Source organism: Pezoporus flaviventris, unplaced genomic scaffold (genome assembly GCF_033815535.1).
Source record: "Pezoporus flaviventris isolate CSIRO_AGI_PZ_B2104156 unplaced genomic scaffold, CSIRO_AGI_Pfla_v1 ptg000007l, whole genome shotgun sequence".
Taxonomy (NCBI): Eukaryota; Metazoa; Chordata; class Aves; order Psittaciformes; family Psittacidae; genus Pezoporus; species Pezoporus flaviventris.
The window spans coordinates 43489652-43498859 of record NW_026892555.1 but is presented as its reverse complement, the minus strand read 5'-3'; positions in this window follow the sequence as shown (position 1 = coordinate 43498859).

Genomic DNA, 9208 nt, shown 5'->3' with positions numbered 1-9208 from the left:
CATAACTCAGGGAAAGAGGCCAAAAAGAGTTACAGGCCGTTCCTTCTTTGAGGTGACTCAGCCAGAGATCAGTAGTGGTCTCTCAGAGCTCCTCTATCAGGGGTAATAACGATCAAGGGACCATACACCAGCCAGAAATGGCTGGATCATGGCAGCCATGTGGTCCCTGCCCTCCTGCCTCAGTGCAGGATCGATGTTGGAGGAGCAAGAAGGAGGGATGGGCACTGGCAGCGCTGAGCCCCAGGGCTGCAGGGAAGCCCCTGAACTTGGAGGTTTCTCTGGCTGGGGAGAGGGTCCTGCAGCTTACAGAAGTACAAGCGATAACAATCAAAACATGAGGAGGGGGAACCAACACATAGAATGCTTTTCAATCCATTGCCATTCATTCATAGAATCGTAGAATGGTTTGGGTTAGAAAGGGTCTTAAAGTTCATCCAGTTACAAACCCCCCCTCCCTGCCAAGGGCAGGGACAACTTCCACTAAACCAGGTTGCTCAAAGCCCCATCCAAGCTGGCCTTGGCCATCCAACATTATACCATCGCAGTTTGTTTTTCCTGTGTGCTTAAACACATAAACAGGTGTCTGCTTTATGAAGTTTGACAGTCAGAGGATTGCAGTTCTGAACTGTGTTTTGTCTTGCAAGGAAAAGCAAAAAACTTACCCAGAACGTGGTTGTTTCAACAGCTGCTTAAATCACTGACATTGCTGAACTAATGAGTCCAACAACAGTGAGAGCACTGCAGCACAGCTACTTACCCCCTTCCTCCAAATCCCATCCAACCAGTTCTGTCTGCTGCTCTGTGTATGCTCTGCGGCTGTTTCTCATGTTTAAGGAGATGGACTGTGTGCACACGCCTGTTAGTGTGGGTAATTGTGGAATTTGGACTGTTAATAGAAATCCACAAGTTTAAAAGAGAAAGATAGAAATTCGTTTTGTTTTGCAGCAAGTCCATCCCAATACTATTAGTACAGGAGTATCCCAGGAGTAACTTAGCCACATTCCTGCATGGGGAAGGGACTGACTCTTAACCAGACTGACTTTCTGTGTACTGTGTATGTTTGCAGTGGTAGTTATTACACATACATTTTTCTTCCTTACTGAAAGGAAAACCTGCAGTCTTTTGCCCCCTGCAGTTTTTAGTGAATACTGTACATAAATGATTTATTTCTTTCTTCAGAGAGCGCTTTGCTGTGCACATCATCTGTCATCTCAGGATTTCCTCCTCCCCCTCTTGCAGAAGTGAACCTGGAAGCTGTTTGACTCAATCTGAGCACGACTCAAAGTTGGTTGTATTAATTCCATCAAGCTTCACCTGCTTTTTAGCATTCTCTTTCATCTGGTGAGTACCTTTATTAATATGCACCATTTGTGATTAAGGTAGCTCTTACAGGACCATCACAGGATAATGTGCATATTACTACACTTCAGAAATACCGCCCTATCATTCATCCGTGAAATTCAGATTTCGGGAGCTCAAAGAAGCCCTTAAAATAATAAAAAAGTCTTTTTGAATCACTTTTTCATTTTTAATCAAGAAAAGTCATGCTAATAATTGCCCTTTAGCACACGAGCACTTCGTTTGTTGTAGCAGGAGATGAGCAATAAGACAAGATTTCAACTGAAAGGTGGGGCACACATAAATTAAGATGGATCAAAAAAGCTAGCCTATAAAAAGTGAATAACTCAATAGGATGCTCTGGTCCATTGCTGGTTGCTCTTCTTAAGGGGAGAAAATGTTACTTTCGGTACCACATAGTAGTAGCTGTTAGCAAATGCTATGAATTGTGACTTTTATTTTTTATTTTAATTATTTTTCTTAAAAGCTCAAAGTGGAATTCTGAAACAGAGCCATCAGGTGAACGTCTGCGTAAAGGCCAAGGAAATGCTGCTGCTGGCATAAGATAAAAGGCAAAAATGAAACAGGTAACAGGACAGAGAAACTTTGGAAGTAGGTGATGTATCAAAGCAAATAAGAGGTTGAGGAGGAAGAAGATTAAAGTAGAACAGAAAAAGTATTCAGAGGAGGTCTCAAGTGAAAGCTGTTGAAGGGTGAACTACATGTGCTGAGAAGGAAGTCTTTGAATCTTTAAAAGCACCTGGTGTAGTCGTGCCTCTTCTGATGGCCAAAACTCCTTCCGCTAAAGTGAGTACAAGGATTTCAACAGTGCAAAGCTGGGTCTACAAAGAGGCTTGGCAGCGTCACCACTGGAAACAGGAAGTATCACCTGCTGGGGCTTTCCTGGGCACAAAGAAGAGCTGGAAAACTGTTGCCAACACAAAGCACAAGCAGCTCAGTTGTGCATGGCCCATGGGAACCCCCTTTTCCAGACGTGCCATTGGCAGAGGGTGGTAGGGCACCAGTGGGGAGATAAGAAGGTACCTAAGGCAGCTCATTGCAAGCATGTGAAATGTTTTGGTGTACGGTCTTGTGCAGTGGCTTGGAGAGACAAACATCACTGTATTGTGTACAGTCCTGGTGTCCTCAACACGAAAAGGACATGGAACTGTTGGAACAAGTCCAGAGGAGGGCCACGAGGATGATGACGGGACTGGAGCACCTCCCATACGAAGATGGTAGGCTGAGAAAGTTGGGGCTGTTCAGTCTGGAGAAGAGAAGGCTGCATGGAGACCTCATAGCAGCCTTCCAGTATCTGAAGGGAGTCTATAGGGATGCTGGGGAGGGACTCTTCATTAAGGACTGTCGTGATAGGACAAGGGGTAACAGGTTCAAACTTAAACAGGGGAAGTTTAGATTGGATATAAGGAGGAAATTCTTTCCTGTTGGGTGGTGAGGCACTGGAATGGGTTGCCGAGGGAGGTTGTGAATGCTCCATCCCTGGTGGTGTTCAAGGCCAGTTGGACAAAGCCTTGGGTGAGATGGTTTAGTGTGAGGTGTCCCTGCCCATGGCAGGGGGGTTGGAACTAGATGATCTTAAGGTCCTTTCCAACCCTAACTATTCTATGATTCTATGATCAAAAGGATGGGAAGATAAGAGGGTTATCAGCACATCAGTGGGAGGTGCTGCAAATATGCCTGCACTGAGGTTGTTAGTGCACAATTACTTGCTTAGTGAGCAGAATACAGAGGACCTAACTTTATTTCAACCTAAAGTACTAACGTTTATTTCAGTTATTTAGCAATACAGTTCTATGCCATGTGGAGGCCTGTGCCTATAAAAGGACAACTCTGATTTTACAGAATGGCCCATCCTCACTGTTGCCCTCAAACGCCTGTGCTTGTGCAAAGTATTATCTATGGGGCAATTCCATAGTTTTTATAATGAGAGTGTGATTAGCATATCACATTTCGTTTATATTACTTCATGTTACCAATCCCTCTTAGTTTCTCCTCTTGCATTTAAAAATTTCAGATATGTTATAGCCATAAGCAAATATTGAACATTTATTAGCTACTGGCTTCTATAAAAACACCATTAAATCCCTGATGGGGAACCAGGGAGTGGAGTAGGGAAATGAAGATATATTTCTGCTTACAAGGATGGTGACCAGCCCAAAGAGTGGAAATGAATACGCTGTCATCAATTTCTGTGTGGGGAGGGAGTGCACCACTGGACCTAGGGCACAGAAGGGCCTCCAAGGAGCTCTAGATAATAGGTGGGACTTGATCAAGAACCGTGTATTCCTGGTGGTAGAAGAATCGTATATCCTGAATTTATTAAAATTGAGTTCTGTTTGTCTCTTGCAGTACTGCTAAAAGCAGTACCCACTCTTGGGGTTACCGTCTGCCTTAGGAAAGAGAGCAGGTTGTTGAATGGAAGAAATATTATTATCTTAGGTGGGACTAGGCAGCTCCTCTGTGCATCATGACATTTTATACTTGGAACTGAGGCACATGATAGCAAAGGATACTGTGACGAAAAAGGTAGAGACATACTTTCACTCTTTTACTTCTTCCCCTCTCATCAGCCCCCTTCCCTGTCTTCTTTGCCAGTTATTGTCATCTGTTTTACCCCCTCTACTGTCCACATCTCAGGTCCCACACACAAACCCTGAGCTTCTTCAGTGTAGTAAAAAGGAGTTGGAGTAACAAGGATTTTGAAGAAGCCGAAGGCAAAATCTTCAATTGAAACAATGCCATGTTGTGTTGTGTAAGGTTCTTGTTCAATGAAATTACCTGTACAATCCCATAATTAATCCCATAATATTAGCACATAGATAAGGTGCAGAGGCAGTGGCTGGTGTTTTGCCTTCAGGAGTCATCAGTGCAGCATGTTAAGTCATCAAATTGTCTATGTGCTGCAGATCATTTTTCCCTTTGGGAAAAAAATTGGTGCCCACCATTAAGGCACTAGCAAAATAAAACGAGCCAGAAGTTTAAGGCAAAAGGGCAGTGCTTCAAATGTACATTTTATGCTGCTAAAGAGATCCACAGTACTGTGACCAAAATCCCATTAAATGGAACACTTTCTATTTAAATCTTCCCATGACATGTTTCTGGTATTACTGTACCAGGGAGGTGCAGAACTGTCAGGCTTAAAGGCTGCTCTTCTTGCCTTCCCTGAATGGCTTGGTGGGCTCAGGCTGTCGCTTGAATTTCAGTGTCAAACTTCTGGGCTGAACAACACCTTACCCATGACTGCCACTGAACCCCTTAACTTATACCTTACGCAGCAAGACTTTGGCAGCATACTGCTCAGGTAAGAAAACTCCCTTTGGGTATCCAAGGCATGCTGTGGCTTCTGACCTGCACAGACAAGAGTTTCTCACCACAAAGGGCAGCAAACTGCGGTTAGTTACAGTTAAAGTCTGTGTTTACCCACTGAGTACAGTTAAATTCTGTGTGTATTAGCATCGGACATTACCAGAAATACCTCGCTTAGCTTTCTCTCAAGGGCTGATCCCAGCATCTTGGATATGCTCAATGTTGCCGTACATTAAACACTTGTTAAATGCTTTTAATAATCCCAAGTGATGTGTACATGAAGTGGAGTGCAAGAGCTGGTTCAGAGGAGCAGCAAAGCAGATGCTTAACTGAATCTTAATAGGTTGTCATCCCAAGCTCCCCAAATATTGATGATGTTACAAACAGTAGCATAAGAGAAAGAAGAAATGATAAAATGAAGTCTAGGAGTCTTGCTTTGTCCACTGAGAGGCTAAAATAGTCCTTTTTTTACATCCTGTATAGAAAGGGTAGCCTTTTTCTTCCAGTTCGCCATCATTGCTACAATGTGGACAGCTATAACACTATTTTCATATTTACTTAGTTTGTAAAGTATGTAGAAAACTCATCAGATTCAGGATTCCTCCCAGAAACAACAGTAGCCAGTAGATCAGCCAGAGTTGTTGGTTTAGTTACGAATACTTTTTGGTTTTGTTTATTGGCTTTCGTCTTGGACTTGGATATCAAACATTTCTTTTTGTCATGGCCTGATCAGTTGTCCTCGTCTTGGTTTTCTTGCTTCATCCCAGTGCCTTAGCAATACTGAAAAAGAGAATAACTTTCAGTTAACTATTCAGTGTTTATCTGTCCAAGTGATTTTACTCTCTTCTTGCACTTTACAGTGGACACCACAGTTGCTGATAAACTCCCTGATGGTCTCAGAAAGGACACAAAGACCTGAATTATCTGGTAAGCACTAACTCCAATGTGCCCTATTTCCCATATCAGTCCTTATTCACATTGGGCAATGGGGAAATCTGAATTAATGTTCCTCTCTTCTGTGGGTGAACAGGACTCTAGGATCCTTCCTAATGCTTGCTATGTGAGAAGTAAACTCAGCTAACCCACTGAAAAAAACAGGATCCCAAAGCAGCTAAGTCATATATTTAAAAGGAAGGGCATGTTAAAATCCAGTGTCTGTCAGGTAACTGAGCCCATACTTTGTTGCATTTTCTAATAGTTTTCCTGGCCAACATCACCACTTACCAAAGCTCTCTTTTGTTTAAGCAAGGCCTTGCTGCCTCACAGCCTGTCTGCTTGGTCCTGCAGAGCAGCCATTGTGCTGAATTTATGACACAACAGTAATCACTGTGCCAAGCCCAACCAGCTGCTGTTTAAAAAAGAAACCCCCCAAAATCCAAGAAACAAAACCACTGGATTGTGCCTAACAATGCAGAATTAGGTGGTGGAAGACAGGGAAGCTTTATGCAAGTGCTAATGTTCACCAAACTAGCAGGGACACTGGAAATGAATGGCAGAGTAAGTAGCATGTTGAATAAACGTCTCCTCCAAGTTTGCTCCATTGTAAGAGCCCTTCTCAGTGTAGAGCGGTGCCACAGTGTAAGGCACGCAGAGAGCCAAATGCTCACTTTGAGTGAACAAAAGCCTGTCTCCCGCTGGTGCTTAATGCTGTAACTTTTATTAGAAGCAAGTGACAGCAGTTTAGCCTCCCTTCCTTTTTCTAGATGATTACATTCTTAAGCCGATTGACTGTGTTGACTAAAGGCAGCTGTTGATCCACACTCTTTCCTCTTACACACACAATGGCATACGAAGAAAAGAAATGCCAGATTTTGTGTGTTCAGGATAAGCTTAATATTTTGATTGCCTGAACAGAGGTGAAAAATTGGTTGCTGTACCAGGAGCCTGGGATCTTTAAGGACAGTTTCCGCATGCCTCGCAAAAGCAGGTGGGAGTGCTCTGAGTTTGGAAGCCCAGAACTGAGCATCCTTCCTAAGGTCTGTTCCTTTCTCTCTTGCCTCAGAAAGGGTGGGGAATGGGAGCACAGTAATAGCATGTATCTGTTTGGATTTGGGCCACTAAGTCACCAACCTTCTAAAGGGAAAACCAAGAAGGAGAATTAGTGAATCTAATAGCCTGAAGTCTTTATACTCTTTACAGAGTTAAGTGTATATGGGCATACAGAATTTGTCCTATTTTGTTTTGTTCTGTTTTTAATATAGTGGTTGCTAATTCCTATATCTGTTTCCACCCCCAAGTCCAGGCAGGTGCTTTGGTTCTTGCTCAGAAGACCTTCAGGAGATCCAGTGGCAGCTGCCCTTTTTGCTGAGGCTTAGAGATGCAATGCCAGTGCATAGGATGCTGATGGTCAGTTCACTGAATTTGCAAGCCGTCCTTTGAGCCTGCAAATAGCACTACTATAAGGGATGGTGTTGGGAAAGGGTTCTTTATAACTGCAAAATAGATAAAAAGCTGGTTCTTGGAGAGTACTCCCTTTTAAGTAACTTGTCTGTGTGAATTGGCACAAAATCTTAACCAGGAAGAAAGATGACAGTGGAAGTGGTGTTGCAGCTATAATTACCCAACTGAGCTTTTTTCAAGGAAAAACATGTCTTAAATATCACCTTATCTGCTGTAAATGAATGAAAAAAATCCCAGTCTCTTTCTGAAAAGATTTAGAAGACGAATTTCCTGGCTCAGCCTCTGTTGGCCACAATGCACAGTAAATATATCAGTTAAAGGTCTCAGGGGAAGTTGGTCTAACAAAGAACCTCCTTCCACTGCCTTCTCTCAAGTGAGAGGCAATTTGCTGTTGAAAGGAACATCCAAGAACAAGTCCTCATTTGCAAAACGAAAACACAATGGAGAAAGTGGGTTATCTTTTTGTCATACACAAACCAGTGAAGCAACGTGGCTGCAGTAAAAAGGGATCTAACCACAACGTTCAAATCTGGACTGTCCTCCCTGACTAAACTGCAGCGTGTCTGCTGAGGAACCTCTCTAGCTAATAGGAAAACAAACACTGAGAAGTTGTTCCTGGTGAAATCCAACTCAATGCAGCCAAGATACAATCACAGCTTTTAAAGGGATGGTCATCTGGGAGAAAAGATTTTGACATCTCAAACTGGAATTTTCAAAAATGATTGAGGCAAAAGATACTTTTCCCACTGGGAAACTCTGCCATCTGTTTTACTGCTTTGGAAGCTGCAAAGGACAAAGTTCTTTTTGGTGTGCTCCTTCTTACTAGAAGGAAAGACCAAACAAGTGAGAAATGCTGGCATACTGTCTTTTACTTCTCTCTCTCTACATGTACCTAAGCTCCCATTCATATTTGTGTGACATAAGATGATTTATGCAGCGGAAGTACTGGCCAGACACATCACTTATAAACTGATGGAAAAGCTGCTTGATTCTGCTTTGTGCTGCAGTGTGAAAATGGATTTATGCACAGTGGAAGAACTTAACAGGGATGACAATTTGATAACTGACATTGTTACAGTAATTTAATAAGAGGAGAAAACCTAGACCAGATCTCAAAAGCTGGAGTAGACATAGATAATACCTCACTGGTAAACCATATCCTGAGGAATGAAAGTACTGCTAGTGTGCTGTCAAATCAGGAAATTCAATTCACAAATGAAACAAGATACATTAGGCAGGCTGGTGGCTTTCAAGTAGTATGAGTATGGGTCTGAGTTGGAATAAAATGGTTGGAAGGGTCAGAGACCAATGGAGTTATCACTCGGGAATAATGGAAAAATGCTCTGTTTTTGTGAACATGCCAGAAAGTGGCTTGGTTTAGAAACATTTTGGTAAATTCTGACCCATTGATGGAGGGGTACAGTAAAATACAGTGTTTTAATTTCAACCCACCAGTGGCTGGTTATTGTTCACACAAGTCTGTCTCCTGCGTTTGTTCAGATGGGTATTTTTGCCCCAGCAAAGGACAGATGATATAAGGTGGGATGGTCTGTAAGTGAAAAAACACCACCAGCGTTGACAACCACACTGAAGGGTATAAAGCTCGGTTTTACTGCTTCTCTTACCAGCACCTTCAATCCCATGTGTCTCAAGAATAATTACACAATCAACTGCTACATTACCTCAATTAGAAGAAATTCAAGCTTACCTACAGCTGCCCATGTGGACTATGTCTGTTAAAGCTGCTTCTCAGGGATGAGCTATTGTTTTCCAAAAAACTAGGCTCAACCAGCAGCCAAACTTTTCAGGTAGGGATGGTGCTCTCCTAATTAGGAAAAAACAGAAATGAATTATAGCTTCAGCTGAAAGCTACAACCCCAAATGAAGCAGTCTGTCTGGACTCTGGGGCACAGGAGCCGAGTATGCAATACTTACCTGGGTCACACCAATCTGGGGTGCACCTACTCCTTCCAGACACCTGTGTGTTTCCACACACCGCCTCCCTTTCCTCCTCATCCCCTTCCAAGCCACAGTGACTATGCTGCCCATGTGAATGTACATACACCAGTAACCACTTCACCATGAAACAGAAATCCCAACATAGACAGAAACACCTATTTCATCATTCAGAAAGAGCTGCATC